At 40.0% G+C, this 25494-nt stretch overlaps 28 non-coding genes across 28 annotated transcripts; all 28 read right to left on the reverse strand.

Moving 5' to 3' along the window:
• Window positions 1-224: 224 nt before the first annotated feature.
• trnag-acc (transfer RNA glycine (anticodon ACC)) lies at window positions 225-295 on the reverse strand. The gene has a single exon. It is a non-coding gene; the product is annotated as a tRNA-Gly (tRNA).
• A 737-nt stretch (window positions 296-1032) lies between these two features.
• On the reverse strand, window positions 1033-1103 carry trnag-gcc (transfer RNA glycine (anticodon GCC)). The gene has a single exon. It is a non-coding gene; the product is annotated as a tRNA-Gly (tRNA).
• A 739-nt stretch (window positions 1104-1842) lies between these two features.
• Window positions 1843-1913, reverse strand: trnag-ucc (transfer RNA glycine (anticodon UCC)). Its single transcript has one exon. It is a non-coding gene; the product is annotated as a tRNA-Gly (tRNA).
• Window positions 1914-2629: 716 nt separating this feature from the next.
• trnag-gcc (transfer RNA glycine (anticodon GCC)) lies at window positions 2630-2700 on the reverse strand. The gene has a single exon. It is a non-coding gene; the product is annotated as a tRNA-Gly (tRNA).
• A 739-nt stretch (window positions 2701-3439) lies between these two features.
• trnag-gcc (transfer RNA glycine (anticodon GCC)) lies at window positions 3440-3510 on the reverse strand. The gene has a single exon. It is a non-coding gene; the product is annotated as a tRNA-Gly (tRNA).
• A 739-nt stretch (window positions 3511-4249) lies between these two features.
• On the reverse strand, window positions 4250-4320 carry trnag-ucc (transfer RNA glycine (anticodon UCC)). Its single transcript has one exon. It is a non-coding gene; the product is annotated as a tRNA-Gly (tRNA).
• A 716-nt stretch (window positions 4321-5036) lies between these two features.
• On the reverse strand, window positions 5037-5107 carry trnag-gcc (transfer RNA glycine (anticodon GCC)). Its single transcript has one exon. It is a non-coding gene; the product is annotated as a tRNA-Gly (tRNA).
• A 739-nt stretch (window positions 5108-5846) lies between these two features.
• Window positions 5847-5917, reverse strand: trnag-gcc (transfer RNA glycine (anticodon GCC)). Its single transcript has one exon. It is a non-coding gene; the product is annotated as a tRNA-Gly (tRNA).
• A 739-nt stretch (window positions 5918-6656) lies between these two features.
• Window positions 6657-6727, reverse strand: trnag-ucc (transfer RNA glycine (anticodon UCC)). The gene has a single exon. It is a non-coding gene; the product is annotated as a tRNA-Gly (tRNA).
• A 716-nt stretch (window positions 6728-7443) lies between these two features.
• Window positions 7444-7514, reverse strand: trnag-gcc (transfer RNA glycine (anticodon GCC)). Its single transcript has one exon. It is a non-coding gene; the product is annotated as a tRNA-Gly (tRNA).
• Window positions 7515-8253: 739 nt separating this feature from the next.
• Window positions 8254-8324, reverse strand: trnag-gcc (transfer RNA glycine (anticodon GCC)). The gene has a single exon. It is a non-coding gene; the product is annotated as a tRNA-Gly (tRNA).
• Window positions 8325-9063: 739 nt separating this feature from the next.
• On the reverse strand, window positions 9064-9134 carry trnag-gcc (transfer RNA glycine (anticodon GCC)). Its single transcript has one exon. It is a non-coding gene; the product is annotated as a tRNA-Gly (tRNA).
• Window positions 9135-11099: 1965 nt separating this feature from the next.
• trnag-acc (transfer RNA glycine (anticodon ACC)) lies at window positions 11100-11170 on the reverse strand. The gene has a single exon. It is a non-coding gene; the product is annotated as a tRNA-Gly (tRNA).
• A 331-nt stretch (window positions 11171-11501) lies between these two features.
• trnag-gcc (transfer RNA glycine (anticodon GCC)) lies at window positions 11502-11572 on the reverse strand. Its single transcript has one exon. It is a non-coding gene; the product is annotated as a tRNA-Gly (tRNA).
• A 744-nt stretch (window positions 11573-12316) lies between these two features.
• trnag-acc (transfer RNA glycine (anticodon ACC)) lies at window positions 12317-12387 on the reverse strand. Its single transcript has one exon. It is a non-coding gene; the product is annotated as a tRNA-Gly (tRNA).
• A 331-nt stretch (window positions 12388-12718) lies between these two features.
• On the reverse strand, window positions 12719-12789 carry trnag-gcc (transfer RNA glycine (anticodon GCC)). The gene has a single exon. It is a non-coding gene; the product is annotated as a tRNA-Gly (tRNA).
• Window positions 12790-13527: 738 nt separating this feature from the next.
• trnag-gcc (transfer RNA glycine (anticodon GCC)) lies at window positions 13528-13598 on the reverse strand. The gene has a single exon. It is a non-coding gene; the product is annotated as a tRNA-Gly (tRNA).
• A 1146-nt stretch (window positions 13599-14744) lies between these two features.
• Window positions 14745-14815, reverse strand: trnag-gcc (transfer RNA glycine (anticodon GCC)). The gene has a single exon. It is a non-coding gene; the product is annotated as a tRNA-Gly (tRNA).
• A 1549-nt stretch (window positions 14816-16364) lies between these two features.
• Window positions 16365-16435, reverse strand: trnag-gcc (transfer RNA glycine (anticodon GCC)). The gene has a single exon. It is a non-coding gene; the product is annotated as a tRNA-Gly (tRNA).
• Window positions 16436-17173: 738 nt separating this feature from the next.
• trnag-gcc (transfer RNA glycine (anticodon GCC)) lies at window positions 17174-17244 on the reverse strand. Its single transcript has one exon. It is a non-coding gene; the product is annotated as a tRNA-Gly (tRNA).
• Window positions 17245-18390: 1146 nt separating this feature from the next.
• trnag-gcc (transfer RNA glycine (anticodon GCC)) lies at window positions 18391-18461 on the reverse strand. Its single transcript has one exon. It is a non-coding gene; the product is annotated as a tRNA-Gly (tRNA).
• A 336-nt stretch (window positions 18462-18797) lies between these two features.
• Window positions 18798-18868, reverse strand: trnag-gcc (transfer RNA glycine (anticodon GCC)). Its single transcript has one exon. It is a non-coding gene; the product is annotated as a tRNA-Gly (tRNA).
• A 738-nt stretch (window positions 18869-19606) lies between these two features.
• On the reverse strand, window positions 19607-19677 carry trnag-gcc (transfer RNA glycine (anticodon GCC)). Its single transcript has one exon. It is a non-coding gene; the product is annotated as a tRNA-Gly (tRNA).
• Window positions 19678-20823: 1146 nt separating this feature from the next.
• trnag-acc (transfer RNA glycine (anticodon ACC)) lies at window positions 20824-20894 on the reverse strand. The gene has a single exon. It is a non-coding gene; the product is annotated as a tRNA-Gly (tRNA).
• A 331-nt stretch (window positions 20895-21225) lies between these two features.
• On the reverse strand, window positions 21226-21296 carry trnag-gcc (transfer RNA glycine (anticodon GCC)). Its single transcript has one exon. It is a non-coding gene; the product is annotated as a tRNA-Gly (tRNA).
• Window positions 21297-22040: 744 nt separating this feature from the next.
• Window positions 22041-22111, reverse strand: trnag-acc (transfer RNA glycine (anticodon ACC)). Its single transcript has one exon. It is a non-coding gene; the product is annotated as a tRNA-Gly (tRNA).
• Window positions 22112-22442: 331 nt separating this feature from the next.
• trnag-gcc (transfer RNA glycine (anticodon GCC)) lies at window positions 22443-22513 on the reverse strand. The gene has a single exon. It is a non-coding gene; the product is annotated as a tRNA-Gly (tRNA).
• A 338-nt stretch (window positions 22514-22851) lies between these two features.
• Window positions 22852-22922, reverse strand: trnag-gcc (transfer RNA glycine (anticodon GCC)). Its single transcript has one exon. It is a non-coding gene; the product is annotated as a tRNA-Gly (tRNA).
• Window positions 22923-25494: the final 2572 nt, after the last annotated feature.

Here is a 25494-nt window from a genome sequence, read left to right on the forward strand (position 1 = left end):
CTTAAAAAATGTTCTGCATTAATGCTTTAATGAACATACTTCAGGAATGTTTCGAAATGAAAACACAACATTTTTTTCCTGACACTCAATAAGCTAATAGTGTTCAGGCTGAGGGAAGATTTCACAAAACTGTTTTATATTAGAAGACCTTCCAACGGTCTGACAAAATAAGAATGTAAGAAAAATAGCCTGTGATGTAGAACATTTTAAAAGCTGGCAACTGCTGCATTGGCCAGGAATCGGACCCGAGTCTCCCGCGTGGTAGGCGAGAATTCTACCACTGAACCACCAATGCTTACATGAAAGACTCTTTTAAATGTAGTCTACTGAGCAGAACCTTTCTGCTCTCCCACAAGCCAGTCGAAAAAACTACCACTGACCTAACATTGCTTTCCTGACTATGCTTAAGAAATGTTCTGCATTAATGCTTTCATGAACATACTTCAGGAATGTTTCGCACTGAAAACACAAACATTTTTATTGACACAAAAACAGCTAAGAGTGTTCAGGCTGAGGGAAGATTTCAAAAAACTGTTTTATACTAGAAGACCTTCCAATGGTCTGACAAAATAAGAATGTAAGAAAAATAGCCTATGATGTAGAACATTTTAAAAGCTGGCAACTGCTGCATTGGCCGGGAATCGGACCCGGGTCTCCCGCGTGGCAGGCCAGAATTCTACCACTGAACCACCAATGCTTACATGCAAGTCACATTTGAAATGTAGTATACTGCTCTCCAAAAACCTTTCTGCTCTCCCACAAGCCAGTCGATAAAACTTCCACTGACCTAACATTGCTTTCCTGACTATGCTTAAGAAATGTTCTGCATTAATGCTTTAATGAACATACTTCAGGAATGTTTCGCACTGAAAAAAACATTTTTTTCCTGACACTCAATAAGCTAATAGTGTTCAGGCTGAGGGAAGATTTCACAAAACTGTTTTATATTAGAAGACCTTCCAACGGTCTGACAAAATAAGAATGTAAGAAAAATAGCCTATGATGTAGAACATTTTAAAAGCTGGCAATTGCTGCATTGGCCGGGAATCGGACCCGGGTCTCCCGCGTGGCAGGCGAGAATTCTACCACTGAACCACCAATGCTTACATGAAAGACTCTTTTAAATGTAGTCTACTGAGCAGAACCTTTCTGCTCTCCCACAAGCCAGTCGAAAAAACTACCACTGACCTAACATTGCTTTCCTGACTATGCTTAAGAAATGTTCTGCATTAATGCTTTCATGAACATACTTCAGGAATGTTTCGCACTGAAAACACAAACATTTTTATTGACACAAAAACAGCTAAGAGTGTTCAGGCTGAGGGAAGATTTCAAAAAACTGTTTTATACTAGAAGACCTTCCAATGGTCTGACAAAATAAGAATGTAAGAAAAATAGCCTATGATGTAGAACATTTTAAAAGCTGGCAACTGCTGCATTGGCCGGGAATCGGACCCGGGTCTCCCGCGTGGCAGGCAAGAATTCTACCACTGAACCACCAAGGCTTACATGCAAGTCACATTTGAAATGTAGTATACTGCTCTCCAAAAACCTTTCTGCTCTCCCACAAGCCAGTCGAAAAAACTTCCACTGACCTAACATTGCTTTCCTGACTATGCTTAAGAAATGTTCTGCATTAATGCTTTAATGAACATACTTCAGGAATGTTTCGCACTGAAAACACAAACTTTTTTTATTGACACACAATAAGCTAATAGTGTTCAGGCTGAGGGAAGATTTCACAAAACTGTTTTATATTAGAAGACCTTCCAACGGTCTGACAAAATAAGAATGTAAGAAAAATAGCCTATGATGTAGAACATTTTAAAAGCTGGCAACTGCTGCATTGGCCGGGAATCGGACCCAGGTCTCCCGCATGGAAGGCAAGAATTCTACCACTGAACCACCAATGCTTACATGCAAGTCACATTTGAAATGTAGTATACTGCTCTCCAAAAACCTTTCTACTCTCCCACAAGCCAGTCGAAAAAACTTCCACTGACCTAACATTGCTTTCCTGACTATGCTTAAGAAATGTTCTGCAATAATGCTTTAATGAACATACTTCAGGAATGTTTCGCACTGAAAACACAAACATTTTTATTGACACAAAAACAGCTAAGAGTGTTCAGGCTGAGGGAAGATTTCACAAAACTGTTTTATACTAGAAGACCTTCCAATGGTCTGACAAAATAAGAATGTAAGAAAAATAGCCTATGATGTAGAACATTTTAAAAGCTGGCAACTGCTGCATTGGCCGGGAATCGGACCCGGGTCAGTCGAAAAAACCACCAATGCTTACATGAAAGACTCTTTTAAATGTAGTCTACTGAGCAGAACCTTTCTGCTCTCCCACAAGCCAGTCGAAAAAACTACCACTGACCTAACATTGCTTTCCTGACTATGCTTAAGAAATGTTCTGCATTAATGCTTTCATGAACATACTTCAGGAATGTTTCGCACTGAAAACACAAACATTTTTATTGACACAAAAACAGCTAAGAGTGTTCAGGCTGAGGGAAGATTTCAAAAAACTGTTTTATATTAGAAGACCTTCCAATGGTCTGACAAAATAAGAATGTAAGAAAAATAGCCTATGATGTAGAACATTTTAAAAGCTGGCAACCAGTGCATTGGCCGGGAATCGGACCCGGGTCTCCCGCGTGGCAGGCGAGAATTCTACCACTGAACCACCAATGCTTACATGAAAGACTCTTTTAAATGTAGTCTACTGAGCAGAACCTTTCTGCTCTCCCATAAGCCAGTCGAAAAAACTACCACTGACCTAACATTGCTTTCCTGACTATGCTTAAGAAATGTTCTGCATTAATGCTTTAATGAACATACTTCAGGAATGTTTCGCACTGAAAACACAAACATTTTTATTGACACAAAAACAGTTAAGAGTGTTCAGGCTGAGGGAAGATTTCACAAAACTGTTTTATACTAGAAGACCTTCCAATGGTCTGACAAAATAAGAATGTAAGAAAAATAGCCTATGATGTAGAACATTTTAAAAGCTGGCAACCAGTGCATTGGCCAGGAATCGGACCCAGGTCTCCCGCGTGGCAGGCTAGAATTCTACCACTGAACCACCAATGCTTACTAGCAAGTCAAATTTGAAATGTAGTATACTGCTCTCCAAAAACCTTTCTGCTCTCCCACAAGCCAGTCGAAAAAACTTCCACTGACCTAACATTGCTTTCCTGACTATGCTTAAGAAATGTTCTGCATTAATGCTTTAATGAACATACTTCAGGAATGTTTCGCATTGAAAGCACAAACTTTTTTTATTGACACACAATAAGCTAATAGTGTTCAGGCTGAGGGAAGATTTCACAAAACTGTTTTATATTAGAAGACCTTCCAACGGTCTGACAAAATAAGAATGTAAGAAAAATAGCCTATGATGTAGAACATTTTAAAAGCTGGCAACTGCTGCATTGGCCGGGAATCGGACCCGGGTCTCCCGCGTGGCAGGCGAGAATTCTACCACTGAACCACCAATGCTTACATGAAAGACTCTTTTAAATGTAGTCTACTGAGCAGAACCTTTCTGCTCTCCCACAAGCCAGTCGAAAAAACTACCACTGACCTAACATTGCTTTCCTGACTATGCTTAAGAAATGTTCTGCATTAATGCTTTCATGAACATACTTCAGGAATGTTTCGCACTGAAAACACAAACATTTTTATTGACACAAAAACAGCTAAGAGTGTTCAGGCTGAGGGAAGATTTCAAAAAACTGTTTTATACTAGAAGACCTTCCAATGGTCTGACAAAATAAGAATGTAAGAAAAATAGCCTATGATGTAGAACATTTTAAAAGCTGGCAACTGCTGCATTGGCCGGGAATCGGACCCGGGTCTCCCGCGTGGCAGGCAAGAATTCTACCACTGAACCACCAAGGCTTACATGCAAGTCACATTTGAAATGTAGTATACTGCTCTCCAAAAACCTTTCTGCTCTCCCACAAGCCAGTCGAAAAAACTTCCACTGACCTAACATTGCTTTCCTGACTATGCTTAAGAAATGTTCTGCATTAATGCTTTAATGAACATACTTCAGGAATGTTTCGCACTGAAAACACAAACTTTTTTTATTGACACACAATAAGCTAATAGTGTTCAGGCTGAGGGAAGATTTCACAAAACTGTTTTATATTAGAAGACCTTCCAACGGTCTGACAAAATAAGAATGTAAGAAAAATAGCCTATGATGTAGAACATTTTAAAAGCTGGCAACTGCTGCATTGGCCGGGAATCGGACCCAGGTCTCCCGCATGGAAGGCAAGAATTCTACCACTGAACCACCAATGCTTAAATGCAAGTCACATTTGAAATGTAGTATACTGCTCTCCAAAAACCTTTCTACTCTCCCACAAGCCAGTCGAAAAAACTTCCACTGACCTAACATTGCTTTCCTGACTATGCTTAAGAAATGTTCTGCATTAATGCTTTAATGAACATACTTCAGGAATGTTTCGCACTGAAAACACAAACATTTTTATTGACACAAAAACAGCTAAGAGTGTTCAGGCTGAGGGAAGATTTCACAAAACTGTTTTATACTAGAAGACCTTCCAATGGTCTGACAAAATAAGAATGTAAGAAAAATAGCCTATGATGTAGAACATTTTAAAAGCTGGCAACTGCTGCATTGGCCGGGAATCGGACCCGGGTCAGTCGAAAAAACCACCAATGCTTACATGAAAGACTCTTTTAAATGTAGTCTACTGAGCAGAACCTTTCTGCTCTCCCACAAGCCAGTCGAAAAAACTACCACTGACCTAACATTGCTTTCCTGACTATGCTTAAGAAATGTTCTGCATTAATGCTTTCATGAACATACTTCAGGAATGTTTCGCACTGAAAACACAAACATTTTTATTGACACAAAAACAGCTAAGAGTGTTCAGGCTGAGGGAAGATTTCAAAAAACTGTTTTATATTAGAAGACCTTCCAATGGTCTGACAAAATAAGAATGTAAGAAAAATAGCCTATGATGTAGAACATTTTAAAAGCTGGCAACCAGTGCATTGGCCGGGAATCGGACCCGGGTCTCCCGCGTGGCAGGCGAGAATTCTACCACTGAACCACCAATGCTTACATGAAAGACTCTTTTAAATGTAGTCTACTGAGCAGAACCTTTCTGCTCTCCCATAAGCCAGTCGAAAAAACTACCACTGACCTAACATTGCTTTCCTGACTATGCTTAAGAAATGTTCTGCATTAATGCTTTAATGAACATACTTCAGGAATGTTTCGCACTGAAAACACAAACATTTTTATTGACACAAAAACAGTTAAGAGTGTTCAGGCTGAGGGAAGATTTCACAAAACTGTTTTATACTAGAAGACCTTCCAATGGTCTGACAAAATAAGAATGTAAGAAAAATAGCCTATGATGTAGAACATTTTAAAAGCTGGCAACCAGTGCATTGGCCAGGAATCGGACCCAGGTCTCCCGCGTGGCAGGCTAGAATTCTACCACTGAACCACCAATGCTTACTAGCAAGTCAAATTTGAAATGTAGTATACTGCTCTCCAAAAACCTTTCTGCTCTCCCACAAGCCAGTCGAAAAAACTTCCACTGACCTAACATTGCTTTCCTGACTATGCTTAAGAAATGTTCTGCATTAATGCTTTAATGAACATACTTCAGGAATGTTTCGCATTGAAAGCACAAACTTTTTTTATTGACACACAATAAGCTAATAGTGTTCAGGCTGAGGGAAGATTTCACAAAACTGTTTTATATTAGAAGACCTTCCAACGGTCTGACAAAATAAGAATGTAAGAAAAATAGCCTATGATGTAGAACATTTTAAAAGCTGGCAACTGCTGCATTGGCCGGGAATCGGACCCGGGTCTCCCGCGTGGCAGGCGAGAATTCTACCACTGAACCACCAATGCTTACATGAAAGACTCTTTTAAATGTAGTCTACTGAGCAGAACCTTTCTGCTCTCCCACAAGCCAGTCGAAAAAACTACCACTGACCTAACATTGCTTTCCTGACTATGCTTAAGAAATGTTCTGCATTAATGCTTTCATGAACATACTTCAGGAATGTTTCGCACTGAAAACACAAACATTTTTATTGACACAAAAACAGCTAAGAGTGTTCAGGCTGAGGGAAGATTTCAAAAAACTGTTTTATACTAGAAGACCTTCCAATGGTCTGACAAAATAAGAATGTAAGAAAAATAGCCTATGATGTAGAACATTTTAAAAGCTGGCAACTGCTGCATTGGCCGGGAATCGGACCCGGGTCTCCCGCGTGGCAGGCAAGAATTCTACCACTGAACCACCAAGGCTTACATGCAAGTCACATTTGAAATGTAGTATACTGCTCTCCAAAAACCTTTCTGCTCTCCCACAAGCCAGTCGAAAAAACTTCCACTGACCTAACATTGCTTTCCTGACTATGCTTAAGAAATGTTCTGCATTAATGCTTTAATGAACATACTTCAGGAATGTTTCGCACTGAAAACACAAACTTTTTTTATTGACACACAATAAGCTAATAGTGTTCAGGCTGAGGGAAGATTTCACAAAACTGTTTTATATTAGAAGACCTTCCAACGGTCTGACAAAATAAGAATGTAAGAAAAATAGCCTATGATGTAGAACATTTTAAAAGCTGGCAACTGCTGCATTGGCCGGGAATCGGACCCAGGTCTCCCGCATGGAAGGCAAGAATTCTACCACTGAACCACCAATGCTTACATGCAAGTCACATTTGAAATGTAGTATACTGCTCTCCAAAAACCTTTCTACTCTCCCACAAGCCAGTCGAAAAAACTTCCACTGACCTAACATTGCTTTCCTGACTATGCTTAAGAAATGTTCTGCATTAATGCTTTAATGAACATACTTCAGGAATGTTTCGCACTGAAAACACAAACATTTTTATTGACACAAAAACAGCTAAGAGTGTTCAGGCTGAGGGAAGATTTCACAAAACTGTTTTATACTAGAAGACCTTCCAATGGTCTGACAAAATAAGAATGTAAGAAAAATAGCCTATGATGTAGAACATTTTAAAAGCTGGCAACTGCTGCATTGGCCGGGAATCGGACCCGGGTCAGTCGAAAAAAACACCAATGCTTACATGAAAGACTCTTTTAAATGTAGTCTACTGAGCAGAACCTTTCTGCTCTCCCACAAGCCAGTCGAAAAAACTACCACTGACCTAACATTGCTTTCCTGACTATGCTTAAGAAATGTTCTGCATTAATGCTTTCATGAACATACTTCAGGAATGTTTCGCACTGAAAACACAAACATTTTTATTGACACAAAAACAGCTAAGAGTGTTCAGGCTGAGGGAAGATTTCAAAAAACTGTTTTATACTAGAAGACCTTCCAATGGTCTGACAAAATAAGAATGTAAGAAAAATAGCCTATGATGTAGAACATTTTAAAAGCTGGCAACCAGTGCATTGGCCGGGAATCGGACCCGGGTCTCCCGCGTGGCAGGCGAGAATTCTACCACTGAACCACCAATGCTTACATGAAAGACTCTTTTAAATGTAGTCTACTGAGCAGAACCTTTCTGCTCTCCCATAAGCCAGTCGAAAAAACTACCACTGACCTAACATTGCTTTCCTGACTATGCTTAAGAAATGTTCTGCATTAATGCTTTAATGAACATATTTCAGGAATGTTTCGCACTGAAAACACAAACATTTTTATTGACACAAAAACAGTTAAGAGTGTTCAGGCTGAGGGAAGATTTCACAAAACTGTTTTATACTAGAAGACCTTCCAATGGTCTGACAAAATAAGAATGTAAGAAAAATAGCCTATGATGTAGAACATTTTAAAAGCTGGCAACCAGTGCATTGGCCAGGAATCGGACCCAGGTCTCCCGCGTGGCAGGCTAGAATTCTACCACTGAACCACCAATGCTTACTAGCAAGTCAAATTTGAAATGTAGTATACTGCTCTCCAAAAACCTTTCTGCTCTCCCACAAGCCAGTCGAAAAAACTTCCACTGACCTAACATTGCTTTCCTGACTATGCTTAAGAAATGTTCTGCATTAATCCTTTAATGAACATACTTCAGGAATGTTTCGCATTGAAAGCACAAACTTTTTTTATTGACACACAATAAGCTAATAGTGTTCAGGCTGAGGGAAGATTTCACAAAACTGTTTTATATTAGAAGACCTTCCAACGGTCTGACAAAATAAGAATGTAAGAAAAATAGCCTATGATGTAGAACATTTTAAAAGCTGGCAACTGCTGCATTGGCCGGGAATCGGACCCGGGTCTCCCGCGTGGCAGGCGAGAATTCTACCACTGAACCACCAATGCTTACATGAAAGACTCTTTTAAATGTAGTCTACTGAGCAGAACCTTTCTGCTCTCCCACAAGCCAGTCGAAAAAACTACCACTGACCTAACATTGCTTTCCTGACTATGCTTAAGAAATGTTCTGCATTAATGCTTTCATAAACATACTTCAGGAATGTTTCGCACTGAAAACACAAACATTTTTATTGACACAAAAACAGCTAAGAGTGTTCAGGCTGAGGGAAGATTTCAAAAAACTGTTTTATACTAGAAGACCTTCCAATGGTCTGACAAAATAAGAATGTAAGAAAAATAGCCTATGATTTAGAACATTTTAAAAGCTAGCAACTGCTGCATTGGCCAGGAACAGAACCCTGGTCTCCCGCGTGGCAGGCCAGAATTCTACCACTGAACCACCAATGCTTACATGCAAGTCACATTTGAAATGTAGTATACTGCTCTCCAAAAACCTTTCTGCTCTCCCACAAGCCAGTCGAAAAAACTTCCACTGACCTAACATTGCTTTCCTGACTATGCTTAAGAAATGTTCTGCATTAATGCTTTAATGAACATACTTCAGGAATGTTTCGCACTGAAAACACAACATTTTTTTCCTGACACTCAATAAGCTAATAGTGTTCAGGCTGAGGGAAGATTTCACAAAACTGTTTTATATTAGAAGACCTTCCAACGGTCTGACAAAATAAGAATGTAAGAAAAATAGCCTATGATGTAGAACATTTTAAAAGCTGACAACTGCTGCATTGGCCGGGAATCGGACCCGGGTCTCCCGCGTGGCAGGCGAGAATTCTACCACTGAACCACCAATGCTTACATGCAAGTCACATTTGAAATGTAGTATACTGCTCTCCAAAAACCTTTCTGCTCTCCCACAAGCCAGTCAAAAAAACTTCCACTGACCTAACATTGCTTTCCTGACTATGCTTAAGAAATGTTCTACATTAATGCTTTAATGAACATACTTCAGGAATGTTTCGCACTGAAAACACAAACATTTTTATTGACACAAAAACAGCTAAGAGTGTTCAGGCTGAGGGAAGATTTCACAAAACTGTTTTATACTAGAAGACCTTCTAATGGTCTGACAAAATAAGAATGTAAGAAAAATAGCCTATGATGTAGAACATTTTAAAAGCTGGCAACTGCTGCATTGGCCGGGAATCGGACCCGGGTCTGCCGCGTGGCAGGCGAGAATTCTACCACTGAACCACCAATGCTTACATGCAAGTCACATTTGAAATGTAGTATACTGCTCTCCAAAAACCTTTCTGCTCTCCCACAAGCCAGTCGAAAAAACTTCCACTGACCTAACATTGCTTTCCAGACTATGCTTAAGAAATGTTCTACATTAATGCTTTAATGAACATACTTCAGGAATGTTTCGCACTGAAAACACAAACATTTTTATTGACACAAAAACAGCTAAGAGTGTTCAGGCTGAGGGAAGATTTCACAAAACTGTTTTATACTAGAAGACCTTCCAATGGTCTGACAAAATAAGAATGTAAGAAAAATAGCCTATGATGTAGAACATTTTAAAAGCTGGCAACTGCTGCATTGGCCGAGAATCGGAACCGGGTCTCCCGCGTGGCAGGCGAGAATTCTACCACTGAACCACCAATGCTTACATGCAAGTCACATTTGAAATGTAGTATACTGCTCTCCAAAAACCTTTCTGCTCTCCCACAAGCCAGTCGAAAAAACTTCCACTGACCTAACATTGCTTTCCTGACTATGCTTAAGAAATGTTCTGCATTAATGCTTTCATGAACATACTTCAGGAATGTGTCGCACTGAAAACACAAACATTTTTATTGACACAAAAACAGCTAAGAGTGTTCAGGCTGAGGGAAGATTTCACAAAACTGTTTTATACTAGAAGACCTTCCAATGATCTGACAAAATAAGAATGTAAGAAAAATAGCCTATGATGTAGAACATTTTAAAAGCTGGCAACCAGGGCATTGGCCAGGAATCGGACCCGGGTCTCCCACGTGGCAGGCGAGAATTCTACCACTGAACCACCAATGCTTACATGCAGTTCACGTTTGAAATGTAGTATACTGGTCTCCAAAAACGTTTCTGCTCTCCCACAAGCCAGTCGAAAAAACTTCCACTGACCTAACATTGCTTTCCTGACTATGCTTAAGAAATGTTCTGCATTAATGCTTTCATGAACATACTTCAGGAATGTTTCGCACTGAAAACACAAACATTTTTATTGACACAAAAACAGCTAAGAGTGTTCAGGCTGAGGGAAGATTTCACAAAACTGTTTTATACTAGAAGACCTTCCAATGGTCTGACAAAATAAGAATGTAAGAAAAATAGCCTATGATGTAGAACATTTTAAAAGCTTGCAACTGCTGCATTGGCCGGGAATCAGACCCGGGTCTCCCGCGTGGCCGGCAAGAATTCGACCACTGAACCACCAACGCTTACATGCAAGTCATATTTGAAATGTAGTCTACTGCTCTCCAAAAACCTTTCTGCTCTCCCACAAGCCAGTCGAAAAAACTTCCACTGACCTAACATTGCTTTCCTGACTATGCTTAAGAAATGTTCTGCATTAATGCTTTAATGAACATACTTCAGGAATGTTTCGCACTGAAAACACAAACTTTTTTTATTGACACACAGTAAGCTAATAGTGTTCAGGCTGAGGGAAGATTTCACAAAACTGTTTTATATTAGAAGACCTTCCAACGGTCTGACAAAATAAGAATGTAAGAAAAATAGCCTATGATGTAGAACATTTTAAAAGCTGGCAACTGCTGCATTGGCCGGGAATCGGACCCGAGTCTCCCGCGTGGTAGGCGAGAATTCTACCACTGAACCACCAATGCTTACATGAAAGACTCTTTTAAATGTAGTCTACTGAGCAGAACCTTTCTGCTCTCCCACAAGCCAGTCGAAAAAACTACCACTGACCTAACATTGCTTTCCTGACTATGCTTAAGAAATGTTCTGCATTAATGCTTTCATGAACATACTTCAGGAATGTTTCGCACTGAAAACACAAACATTTTTATTGACACAAAAACAGCTAAGAGTGTTCAGGCTGAGGGAAGATTTCAAAAAACTGTTTTATACTAGAAGACCTTCCAATGGTCTGACAAAATAAGAATGTAAGAAAAATAGCCTATGATGTAGAACATTTTAAAAGCTGGCAACCAGTGCATTGGCCGGGAATCGGACCCGGGTCTCCCGCGTGGCAGGCGAGAATTCTACCACTGAACCACCAATGCTTACAAGCAATTCACATTTGAAATGTAGTATACTGCTCTCCAAAAACGTTTCTGCTCTCCCACAAGCCAGTCGAAAAAACTTCCACTGACCTAACATTGCTTTCCTGACTATGCTTAAGAAATGTTCTGCATTAATGCTTTAATGAACATACTTCAGGAATGTTTCGCACTGAAAACACAAACTTTTTTATTGACACAAAAACAGCTAAGAGTGTTCAGGCTGAGGGAAGATTTCACAAAACTTTTTTATACTAGAAGACCTTCCAATGGTCTGACAAAATAAGAATGTAAGAAAAATAACCTATGATGTAGAACAATTTAAATGCTGGCAACCGGTACATTGGCCAGGAATCGGACCCGGGTCTTCCGCATGGCAGGCAAGAATTCTACCACTGAACCACCAATGCTTACATGCAAGTCACATTTGAAATGTAGTATACTGCTCTCCAAAAACCTTTCTGCTCTCCCACAAGCCAGTCGAAAAAACTTCCACTGTCCTAATATTGCTTTCCTGACTATGCTTAAAAAATGTTCTGCATTAATGCTTTAATGAACATACTTCAGGAATGTTTCGAAATGAAAACACAACATTTTTTTCCTGACACTCAATAAGCTAATAGTGTTCAGGCTGAGGGAAGATTTCACAAAACTGTTTTATATTAGAAGACCTTCCAACGGTCTGACAAAATAAGAATGTAAGAAAAATAGCCTGTGATGTAGAACATTTTAAAAGCTGGCAACTGCTGCATTGGCCAGGAATCGGACCCGAGTCTCCCGCGTGGTAGGCGAGAATTCTACCACTGAACCACCAATGCTTACATGAAAGACTCTTTTAAATGTAGTCTACTGAGCAGAACCTTTCTGCTCTCCCACAAGCCAGTCGAAAAAACTACCACTGACCTAACATTGCTTTCCTGACTATGCTTAAGAAATGTTCTGCATTAATGCTTTCATGAACATACTTCAGGAATGTTTCGCACTGAAAACACAAACATTTTTATTGACACAAAAACAGCTAAGAGTGTTCAGGCTGAGGGAAGATTTCAAAAAACTGTTTTATACTAGAAGACCTTCCAATGGTCTGACAAAATAAGAATGTAAGAAAAATAGCCTATGATGTAGAACATTTTAAAAGCTGGCAACCAGTGCATTGGCCGGGAATCGGACCCGGGTCTCCCGCGTGGCAGGCGAGAATTCTACCACTGAACCACCAATGCTTACAAGCAATTCACATTTGAAATGTAGTATACTGCTCTCCAAAAACGTTTCTGCTCTCCCACAAGCCAGTCGAAAAAACTACCACTGACCTAACATTGCTTTCCTGACTATGCTTAAGAAATGTTATGCATTTATGCTTTAATGAACATACTTCAGGAATGTTTCGCACTGAAAACACAAACATTTTTATTGACACAAAAACAGCTAAGAGTGTTCAGGCTGAGGGAAGATTTCACAAAACTGTTTTATACTAGAAGACCTTCCAATGGTCTGACAAAATAAGAATGTAAGAAAAATAGCCTATGATGTAGAACATTTTAAAAGCTGGCAATTGCTGCATTGGCTGGGAATCGGACCCGGGTCTCCCGCGTGGCAGGCGAGAATTCTACCACTGAACCACCAATGCTTACATGAAAGACTCTTTTAAATGTAGTCTACTGAGCAGAACCTTTCTGCTCTCCCACAAGCCAGTCGAAAAAACTACCACTGACCTAACATTGCTTTCCTGACTATGCTTAAGAAATGTTCTGCATTAATGGTTTAATGAACATACTTCAGGAATGTGTCGCACTGAAAACACAAACATTTTTATTGACACAAAAACAGCTAAGAGTGTTCAGGCTGAGGGAAGATTTCACAAAACTGTTTTATACTAGAAGACCTTCCAATGGTCTGACAAAATAAGAATGTAAGAAAAATAGCCTATGATGTAGAACATTTTAAAAGCTGGCAACTGCTGCATTGGCCGGGAATCGGACCCGGGTCTCCCGCGTGGCAGGCGAGAATTCTACCACTGAACCACCAATGCTTACATGAAAGACTCTTTTAAATGTAGTCTACTGAGCAGAACCTTTCTGCTCTCCCACAAGCCAGTCGAAAAAACTACCACTGACCTAACATTGCTTTCCTGACTATGCTTAAGAAATGTTCTGCATTAATGCTTTAATGAACATACTTCAGGAATGTGTCGCACTGAAAACACAAACATTTTTATTGACACAAAAACAGCTAAGAGTGTTCAGGCTGAGGGAAGATTTCACAAAACTGTTTTATACTAGAAGACCTTCCAATGGTCTGACAAAATAAGAATGTAAGAAAAATAGCCTATGATTTAGAACATTTTAAAAGCTGCCAACTGCTGCATTGGCCGGGAATCGGACCCGGGTCTCCCGCGTGGCAGGCCAGAATTCCACCACTGAACCACCAATGCTTACATGCAAGTCACATTTGAAATGTAGTATACTGCTCTCCAAAAACCTTTCTGCTCTCCCACAAGCCAGTCGAAAAAACTTCCACTGACCTAATATTGCTTTCCTGACTATGCTTAAGAAATGTTCTGCATTAATGCTTTAATGAACATACTTCAGGAATGTTTCGCACTGAAAACACAACATTTTTTTCCTGACACTCAATAAGCTAATAGTGTTCAGGCTGAGGGAAGATTTCACAAAACTGTTTTATATTAGAAGACCTTCCAACGGTCTGACAAAATAAGAATGTAAGAAAAATAGCCTATGATGTAGAACATTTTAAAAGCTGGCAACTGCTGCATTGGCCAGGAATCGGACCCGGGTCTCCCGCATGGCAGGCGAGAATTCTACCACTGAACCACCAATGCTTACATGCAAGACACATTTGAAATGTAGTATACTGCTCTCCAAAAACCTTTCTGCTCTCCCACAAGCCAGTCGAAAAAACTTCCACTGACCTAACATTGCTTTCCTGACTATGCTTAAGAAATGTTCTACATTAATGCTTTAATGAACATACTTCAGGAATGTTTCGCACTGAAAACACAAACATTTTTATTGACACAAAAACAGCTAAGAGTGTTCAGGCTGAGGGAAGATTTCACAAAACTGTTTTATACTAGAAGACCTTCCAATGGTCTGACAAAATAAGAATGTAAGAAAAATAGCCTATGATGTAGAACATTTTAAAAGCTGGCAACTGCTGCATTGGCCGGGAATCGGACCCGGGTCTCCCGCGTGGCAGGCGAGAATTCTACCACTGAACCACCAATGCTTACATGAAAGACTCTTTTAAATGTAGTCTACTGAGCAGAACTTTTCTGCTCTCCCACAAGCCAGTCGAAAAAACTACCACTGACCTAACATTGCTTTCCTGACTATGCTTAAGAAATGTTCTGCATTAATGCTTTCATGAACATACTTCAGGAATGTTTCGCACTGAAAACACAAACATTTTTATTGACACAAAAACAGCTAAGAGTGTTCAGGCTGAGGGAAGATTTCACAAAACTGTTTTATACTAGAAGACCTTCCAATGGTCTGACAAAATAAGAATGTAAGAAAAATAGCCTATGATGTAGAACATTTTAAAAGCTGGCAACCAGTGCATTGGCCGGAAATCGGACCCGGGTCTCCCGCGTGGCAGGCGAGAATTCTACCACTGAACCACCAATGCTTACATGCAATTCACATTTGAAATGTAGTATACTGCTCTCCAAAAACGTTTCTGCTCTCCCACAAGCCAGTCGAAAAAACTTCCACTGACCTAACATTGCTTTCCTGACTATGCTTAAGAAATGTTCTGCATTAATGCTTTAATGAACATACTTCAGGAATGTTTCGCACTGAAAACACAACATTTTTTTCCTGACACTCAATAAGCTAATAGTGTTCAGGCTGAGGGAAGATTTCACAAAACTGTTTCATATTAGAAGACCTTCCAACGGTCTGACAAAATAAGAATGTAAGAAAAATAGCCTATGATGTAGAACATTTTAAAAGCTGGCAACTGCTGCATTGGCCAGGAAACGGACCCGGGTCTCCCGCGTGGCAGGCGAGAATTCTACCACTGAACCACCAATGCTTACATGAAAGACTCTTTTAAATGTAGTCTACTGAGCAGAACCTTTCTGCTCTCCCACAAGCCAGTCGAAAAAACTACCACTGACCTAACATTGCTTTCCTGACTATGCTTAAGAAATGTTATGCATTTATGCTTTAATGAACATACTTCAGGAATGTTTCGCACTGAAAACACAACATTTTTTTCCTGACACTCAATAAGCTAATAGTGTTCAGGCTGAGGGAAGATTTCACAAAACTGTTTTATATTAGAAGACCTTCCAACGGTCTGACAAAATAAGAATGTAAGAAAAATAGCCTATGATTTAGAACATTTTAAAAGCTGGCAACTGCTGCATTGGCCGGGAATCGGACCAGGGTGTCCCGCATGGCAGGCGAGAATTCTACCACTGAACCACCAATGCTTACATGCAAGTCACATTTGAAATGTAGTATACTGCTCTCCAAAAACCTTTCTGCTCTCCCACAAGCCAGTCGAAAAAACTTCCACTGACCTAACATTGCTTTCCAGACTATGCTTAAGAAATGTTCTACATTAATGCTTTAATGAACATACTTCAGGAATGTTTCGCACTGAAAACACAAACATTTTTATTGACACAAAAACAGCTAAGAGTGTTCAGGCTGAGGGAAGATTTCACAAAACTGTTTTATACTAGAAGACCTTCCAATGGTCTGACAAAATAAGAATGTAAGAAAAATAGCCTATGATGTAGAACATTTTAAAAGCTGGCAACTGCTGCATTGGCCGGGAATCGGACCCGGGTCTCCCGCGTGGCAGGCGAGAATTCTACCACTGAACCACCAATGCTTACATAAAAGACTCTTTTAAATGTAGTCTACTGAGCAGAACCTTTCTGCTCTCCCACAAGCCAGTCGAAAAAACTACCACTGACCTAACATTGCTTTCCTGACTATGCTTAAGAAATGTTCTGCATTAATGCTTTAATGAACATACTTCAGGAATGTGTCGCACTGAAAACACAAACATTTTTATTGACACAAAAACAGCTAAGAGTGTTCAGGCTGAGGGAAGATTTCACAAAACTGTTTTATACTAGAAGACCTTCCAATGGTCTGACAAAATAAGAATGTAAGAAAAATAGCCTATGATGTAGAACATTTTAAAAGCTGGCAACTGCTGCATTGGCCGAGAATCGGAACCGGGTCTCCCGCGTGGCAGGCGAGAATTCTACCACTGAACCACCAATGCTTACATGCAAGTCACATTTGAAATGTAGTATACTGCTCTCCAAAAACCTTTCTGCTCTCCCACAAGCCAGTCGAAAAAACTTCCACTGACCTAACATTGCTTTCCTGACTATGCTTAAGAAATGTTCTACATTAATGCTTTAATGAACATACTTCAGGAATGTTTCGCACTGAAAACACAAACATTTTTATTGACACAAAAACAGCTAAGAGTGTTCAGGCTGAGGGAAGATTTCACAAAACTGTTTTATACTAGAAGACCTTCCAATGGTCTGACAAAATAAGAATGTAAGAAAAATAGCCTATGATGTAGAACATTTTAAAAGCTGGCAACTGCTGCATTGGCCGGGAATCGGACCCGGGTCTCCCGCGTGGCAGGCGAGAATTCTACCACTGAACCACCAATGCTTACATGAAAGACTCTTTTAAATGTAGTCTACTGAGCAGAACCTTTCTGCTCTCCCACAAGCCAGTCGAAAAAACTACCACTGACCTAACATTGCTTTCCTGACTATGCTTAAGAAATGTTCTGCATTAATGCTTTAATGAACATACTTCAGGAATGTGTCGCACTGAAAACACAAACATTTTTATTGACACAAAAACAGCTAAGAGTGTTCAGGCTGAGGGAAGATTTCACAAAACTGTTTTATACTAGAAGACCTTCCAATGATCTGACAAAATAAGAATGTAAGAAAAATAGCCTATGATGTAGAACATTTTAAAAGCTGGCAACCAGGGCATTGGCCAGGAATCGGACCCGGGTCTCCCACGTGGCAGGCGAGAATTCTACCACTGAACCACCAATGCTTACATGCAGTTCACGTTTGAAATGTAGTATACTGGTCTCCAAAAACGTTTCTGCTCTCCCACAAGCCAGTCGAAAAAACTTCCACTGACCTAACATTGCTTTCCTGACTATGCTTAAGAAATGTTCTGCATTAATGCTTTCATGAACATACTTCAGGAATGTTTCGCACTGAAAACACAAACATTTTTATTGACACAAAAACAGCTAAGAGTGTTCAGGCTGAGGGAAGATTTCACAAAACTGTTTTATACTAGAAGACCTTCCAATGGTCTGACAAAATAAGAATGTAAGAAAAATAGCCTATGATGTAGAACATTTTAAAAGCTTGCAACTGCTGCATTGGCCGGGAATCAGACCCGGGTCTCCCGCGTGGCCGGCAAGAATTCGACCACTGAACCACCAACGCTTACATGCAAGTCATATTTGAAATGTAGTCTACTGCTCTCCAAAAACCTTTCTGCTCTCCCACAAGCCAGTCGAAAAAACTTCCACTGACCTAACATTGCTTTCCTGACTATGCTTAAGAAATGTTATGCATTTATGCTTTAATGAACATACTTCAGGAATGTTTCGCACTGAAAACACAACATTTTTTTCCTGACACTCAATAAGCTAATAGTGTTCAGGCTGAGGGAAGATTTCACAAAACTGTTTTATATTAGAAGACCTTCCAACGGTCTGACAAAATAAGAATGTAAGAAAAATAGCCTATGATGTAGAACATTTTAAAAGCTGGCAACTGCTGCATTGGCCGGGAATCGGACCCGGGTCTCCCGCATGGCAGGCGAGAATTCTACCACTGAACCACCAATGCTTACATGCAAGTCACATTTGAAATGTAGTATACTGCTCTCCAAAAACCTTTCTGCTCTCCCACAAGCCAGTCGAAAAAACTTCCACTGACCTAACATTGCTTTCCTGACTATGCTTAAGAAATGTTCTACATTAATGCTTTAATGAACATACTTCAGGAATGTTTCGCACTGAAAACACAAACATTTTTATTTACACAAAAACAGCTAAGAGTGTTCAGGCTGAGGGAAGATTTCACAAAACTGTTTTATACTAGAAGACCTTCCAATGGTCTGACAAAATAAGAATGTAAGAAAAATAGCCTATGATGTAGAACATTTTAAAAGCTGGCAACTGCTGCATTGGCCGGGAATCGGACCCGGGTCTCCCGCGTGGCAGGCGAGAATTCTACCACTGAACCACCAATGCTTACATAAAAGACTCTTTTAAATGTAGTCTACTGAGCAGAACCTTTCTGCTCTCCCACAAGCCAGTCGAAAAAACTACCACTGACCTAACATTGCTTTCCTGACTATGCTTAAGAAATGTTCTGCATTAATGCTTTAATGAACATACTTCAGGAATGTGTCGCACTGAAAACACAAACATTTTTATTGACACAAAAACAGCTAAGAGTGTTCAGGCTGAGGGAAGATTTCACAAAACTGTTTTATACTAGAAGACCTTCCAATGGTCTGACAAAATAAGAATGTAAGAAAAATAGCCTATGATGTAGAACATTTTAAAAGCTGGCAACTGCTGCATTGGCCGAGAATCGGAACCGGGTCTCCCGCGTGGCAGGCGAGAATTCTACCACTGAACCACCAATGCTTACATGCAAGTCACATTTGAAATGTAGTATACTGCTCTCCAAAAACCTTTCTGCTCTCCCACAAGCCAGTCGAAAAAACTTCCACTGACCTAACATTGCTTTCCTGACTATGCTTAAGAAATGTTCTACATTAATGCTTTAATGAACATACTTCAGGAATGTTTCGCACTGAAAACACAAACATTTTTATTGACACAAAAACAGCTAAGAGTGTTCAGGCTGAGGGAAGATTTCACAAAACTGTTTTATACTAGAAGACCTTCCAATGGTCTGACAAAATAAGAATGTAAGAAAAATAGCCTATGATGTAGAACATTTTAAAAGCTGGCAACTGCTGCATTGGCCGGGAATCGGACCCGGGTCTCCCGCATGGCAGGCGAGAATTCTACCACTGAACCACCAATGCTTACATGAAAGACTCTTTTAAATGTAGTCTACTGAGCAGAACCTTTCTGCTCTCCCACAAGCCAGTCGAAAAAACTACCACTGACCTAACATTGCTTTCCTGACTATGCTTAAGAAATGTTCTGCATTAATGCTTTAATGAACATACTTCAGGAATGTGTCGCACTGAAAACACAAACATTTTTATTGACACAAAAACAGCTAAGAGTGTTCAGGCTGAGGGAAGATTTCACAAAACTGTTTTATACTAGAAGACCTTCCAATGATATGACAAAATAAGAATGTAAGAAAAATAGCCTATGATGTAGAACATTTTAAAAGCTGGCAACCAGGGCATTGGCCAGGAATCGGACCCGGGTCTCCCACGTGGCAGGCGAGAATTCTACCACTGAACCACCAATGCTTACATGCAGTTCACGTTTGAAATGTAGTATACTGGTCTCCAAAAACGTTTCTGCTCTCCCACAAGCCAGTCGAAAAAACTTCCACTGACCTAACATTGCTTTCCTGACTATGCTTAAGAAATGTTCTGCATTAATGCTTTCATGAACATACTTCAGGAATGTTTCGCACTGAAAACACAAACATTTTTATTGACACAAAAACAGCTAAGAGTGTTCAGGCTGAGGGAAGATTTCACAAAACTGTTTTATACTAGAAGACCTTCCAATGGTCTGACAAAATAAGAATGTAAGAAAAATAGCCTATGATGTAGAACATTTTAAAAGCTTGCAACTGCTGCATTGGCCGGGAATCAGACCCGGGTCTCCCGCGTGGCCGGCAAGAATTCGACCACTGAACCACCAACGCTTACATGCAAGTCATATTTGAAATGTAGTCTACTGCTCTCCAAAAACCTTTCTGCTCTCCCACAAGCCAGTCGAAAAAACTTCCACTGACCTAACATTGCTTTCCTGACTATGCTTAAGAAATGTTCTGCATTAATGCTTTAATGAACATACTTCAGGAATGTTTCGCACTGAAAACACAAACTTTTTTTATTGACACACAGTAAGCTAATAGTGTTCAGGCTGAGGGAAGATTTCACAAAACTGTTTTATATTAGAAGACCTTCCAACGGTCTGACAAAATAAGAATGTAAGAAAAATAGCCTATGATGTAGAACATTTTAAAAGCTGGCCACTGCTGCATTGGCCGGGAATCGGACCCGAGTCTCCCGTGTGGTAGGCGAGAATTCTACCACTGAACCACCAATGCTTACATGAAAGACTCTTTTAAATGTAGTCTACTGAGCAGAACCTTTCTGCTCTCCCACAAGCCAGTCGAAAAAACTACCACTGACCTAACATTGCTTTCCTGACTATGCTTAAGAAATGTTCTGCATTAATGCTTTCATGAACATACTTCAGGAATGTTTCGCACTGAAAACACAAACATTTTTATTGACACAAAAACAGCTAAGAGTGTTCAGGCTGAGGGAAGATTTCAAAAAACTGTTTTATACTAGAAGACCTTCCAATGGTCTGACAAAATAAGAATGTAAGAAAAATAGCCTATGATGTAGAACATTTTAAAAGCTGGCAACCAGTGCATTGGCCGGGAATCGGACCCGGGTCTCCCGCGTGGCAGGCGAGAATTCTACCACTGAACCACCAATGCTTACAAGCAATTCACATTTGAAATGTAGTATACTGCTCTCCAAAAACGTTTCTGCTCTCCCACAAGCCAGTCGAAAAAACTTCCACTGACCTAACATTGCTTTCCTGACTATGCTTAAGAAATGTTCTGCATTAATGCTTTAATGAACATACTTCAGGAATGTTTCGCACTGAAAACACAAACTTTTTTATTGACACAAAAACAGCTAAGAGTGTTCAGGCTGAGGGAAGATTTCACAAAACTTTTTTATACTAGAAGACCTTCCAATGGTCTGACAAAATAAGAATGTAAGAAAAATAACCTATGATGTAGAACAATTTAAATGCTGGCAACCGGTACATTGGCCAGGAATCGGACCCGGGTCTTCCGCATGGCAGGCAAGAATTCTACCACTGAACCACCAATGCTTACATGCAAGTCACATTTGAAATGTAGTATACTGCTCTCCAAAAACCTTTCTGCTCTCCCACAAGCCAGTCGAAAAAACTTCCACTGACCTAATATTGCTTTCCTGACTATGCTTAAAAAATGTTCTGCATTAATGCTTTAATGAACATACTTCAGGAATGTTTCGAAATGAAAACACAACATTTTTTTCCTGACACTCAATAAGCTAATAGTGTTCAGGCTGAGGGAAGATTTCACAAAACTGTTTTATATTAGAAGACCTTCCAACGGTCTGACAAAATAAGAATGTAAGAAAAATAGCCTGTGATGTAGAACATTTTAAAAGCTGGCAACTGCTGCATTGGCCGGGAATCGGACCCGAGTCTCCCGCGTGGTAGGCGAGAATTCTACCACTGAACCACCAATGCTTACATGAAAGACTCTTTTAAATGTAGTCTACTGAGCAGAACCTTTCTGCTCTCCCACAAGCCAGTCGAAAAAACTACCACTGACCTAACATTGCTTTCCTGACTATGCTTAAGAAATGTTCTGCATTAATGCTTTCATGAACATACTTCAGGAATGTTTCGCACTGAAAACACAAACATTTTTATTGACACAAAAACAGCTAAGAGTGTTCAGGCTGAGGGAAGATTTCAAAAAACTGTTTTATACTAGAAGACCTTCCAATGGTCTGACAAAATAAGAATGTAAGAAAAATAGCCTATGATGTAGAACATTTTAAAAGCTGGCAACCAGTGCATTGGCCGGGAATCGGACCCGGGTCTCCCGCGTGGCAGGCGAGAATTCTACCACTGAACCACCAATGCTTACAAGCAATTCACATTTGAAATGTAGTATACTGCTCTCCAAAAACGTTTCTGCTCTCCCACAAGCCAGTCGAAAAAACTACCACTGACCTAACATTGCTTTCCTGACTATGCTTAAGAAATGTTATGCATTTATGCTTTAATGAACATACTTCAGGAATGTTTCGCACTGAAAACACAACATTTTTTTCCTGACACTCAATAAGCTAATAGTGTTCAGGCTGAGGGAAGATTTCACAAAACCTGTTTTATATTAGAAGACCTTCCAACGGTCTGACAAAATAAGAATGTAAGAAAAATAGCCTATGATGTAGAACATTTTAAAAGCTGGCAACTGCTGCATTGGCCGGGAATCGGACCCGGGTCTCCCGCATGGCAGGCGAGAATTCTACCACTGAACCACCAATGCTTACATGCAAGTCACATTTGAAATGTAGTATACTGCTCTCCAAAAACCTTTCTGCTCTCCCACAAGCCAGTCGAAAAAACTTCCACTGACCTAACATTGCTTTCCTGACTATGCTTAAGAAATGTTCTACATTAATGCTTTAATGAACATACTTCAGGAATGTTTCGCACTGAAAACACAAACATTTTTATTGACACAAAAACAGCTAAGAGTGTTCAGGCTGAGGGAAGATTTCACAAAACTGTTTTATACTAGAAGACCTTCCAATGGTCTGACAAAATAAGAATGTAAGAAAAATAGCCTATGATGTAGAACATTTTAAAAGCTGGCAATTGCTGCATTGGCTGGGAATCGGACCCGGGTCTCCCGCGTGGCAGGCGAGAATTCTACCACTGAACCACCAATGCTTACATGAAAGACTCTTTTAAATGTAGTCTACTGAGCAGAACCTTTCTGCTCTCCCACAAGCCAGTCGAAAAAACTACCACTGACCTAACATTGCTTTCCTGACTATGCTTAAGAAATGTTCTGCATTAATGCTTTCATGAACATACTTCAGGAATGTTTCGCACTGAAAACACAAACATTTTTATTGACACAAAAACAGCTAAGAGTGTTCAGGCTGAGGGAAGATTTCAAAAAACTGTTTTATACTAGAAGACCTTCCAATGGTCTGACAAAATAAGAATGTAAGAAAAATAGCCTATGATGTAGAACATTTTAAAAGCTGGCAACTAGTGCATTGGCCGGGAATCGGACCCAGGTCTCCCGCGTGGCAGGCTAGAATTCTACCACTGAACCACCAATGCTTACATGCAATTCACATTTGAAATGTAGTATACTGCTCTCCAAAAACGTTTCTGCTCTCCCACAAGCCAGTCGAAAAAACTTCCACTGACCTAATATTGCTTTCCTGACTATGCTTAAGAAATGTTCTGCATTAATGCTTTAATGAACATACTTCAGGAATGTTTCGCACTGAAAACACAACATTTTTTTCCTGACACTCAATAAGCTAATAGTGTTCAGGCTGAGGGAAGATTTCACAAAACTGTTTTATATTAGAAGACCTTCCAACGGTCTGACAAAATAAGAATGTAAGGAAAATAGCCTATGATGTAGAACATTTTAAAAGCTGGCAACTGCTGCATTGGCCAGGAATCGGACCCGGGTCTCCCGCGTGGCAGGCAAGAATTCTACCACTGAACCACCAATGCTTACATGAAAGACTCTTTTAAATGTAGTCTACTGAGCAGAACCTTTCTGCTCTCCCACAAGCCAGTCGAAAAAACTACCACTGACCTAACATTGCTTTCCTGACTATGCTTAAGAAATGTTCTGCATTAATGCTTTCATGAACATACTTCAGGAATGTTTCGCACTGAAAACACAAACATTTTTATTGACACAAAAACAGCTAAGAGTGTTCAGGCTGAGGGAAGATTTCACAAAACTGTTTTATACTAGAAGACCTTCCAATGGTCTGACAAAATAAGAATGTAAGAAAAATAGCCTATGATGTAGAACATTTTAAAAGCTGGCAACTGCTGCATTGGCCGGGAATCGGACCCGGGTCTGCCGCGTGGCAGGCGAGAATTCTACCACTGAACCACCAATGCTTACATGCAAGTCACATTTGAAATGTAGTATACTGCTCTCCAAAAACCTTTCTGCTCTCCCACAAGCCAGTCGAAAAAACTTCCACTGACCTAACATTGCTTTCCTGACTATGCTTAAGAAATGTTCTGCATTAATGCTTTCATGAACATACTTCAGGAATGTTTCGCACTGAAAACACAAACATTTTTATTGACACAAAAACAGCTAAGAGTGTTCAGGCTGAGGGAAGATTTCACAAAACTGTTTTATACTAGAAGACCTTCCAATGGTCTGACAAAATAAGACTGTAAGAAAAATAGCCTATGATGTAGAACATTTTAAAAGCTGGCAACTGCTGCATTGTCCGGGAATCAGACCCGGGTCTCCCGCGTGGCAGGCAAGAATTCTACCACTGAACCACCAATGCTTACATGCAAGTCACATTGGAAATGTAGTCTACTGCTCTCCAAAAACCTTTCTGCTCTCCCACAAGCCAGTCGAAAAAACTTCCACTGACCTAATATTGCTTTCCTGACTATGCTTAAGAAATGTTCTGCATTAATGCTTTAATGAACATACTTCAGGAATGTTTCGCACTGAAAACACAACATTTTTTTCCTGACACTCAATAAGCTAATAGTGTTCAGGCTGAGGGAAGATTTCACAAAACTGTTTTATATTAGAAGACCTTCCAACGGTCTGACAAAATAAGAATGTAAGAAAAATAGCCTATGATGTAGAACATTTTAAAAGCTGGCAAGCAGTGCATTGGCCGGGAATCGGACCCGAGTCTCCCGCGTGGCAGGCGAGAATTCTACCACTGAACCACCAATGCTTACATGCAATTCAAATTTGAAATGTAGTATACTGCTCTCCAAAAACGTTTCTGCTCTCCCACAAGCCAGTCGGAAAAAACTTCCACTGACCTAATATTGCTTTCCTGACTATGCTTAAGAAATGTTCTGCATTAATG

Source organism: Salminus brasiliensis, chromosome 3 (genome assembly GCF_030463535.1).
Source record: "Salminus brasiliensis chromosome 3, fSalBra1.hap2, whole genome shotgun sequence".
In the NCBI taxonomy this organism is placed as follows: Eukaryota; Metazoa; Chordata; class Actinopteri; order Characiformes; family Bryconidae; genus Salminus; species Salminus brasiliensis.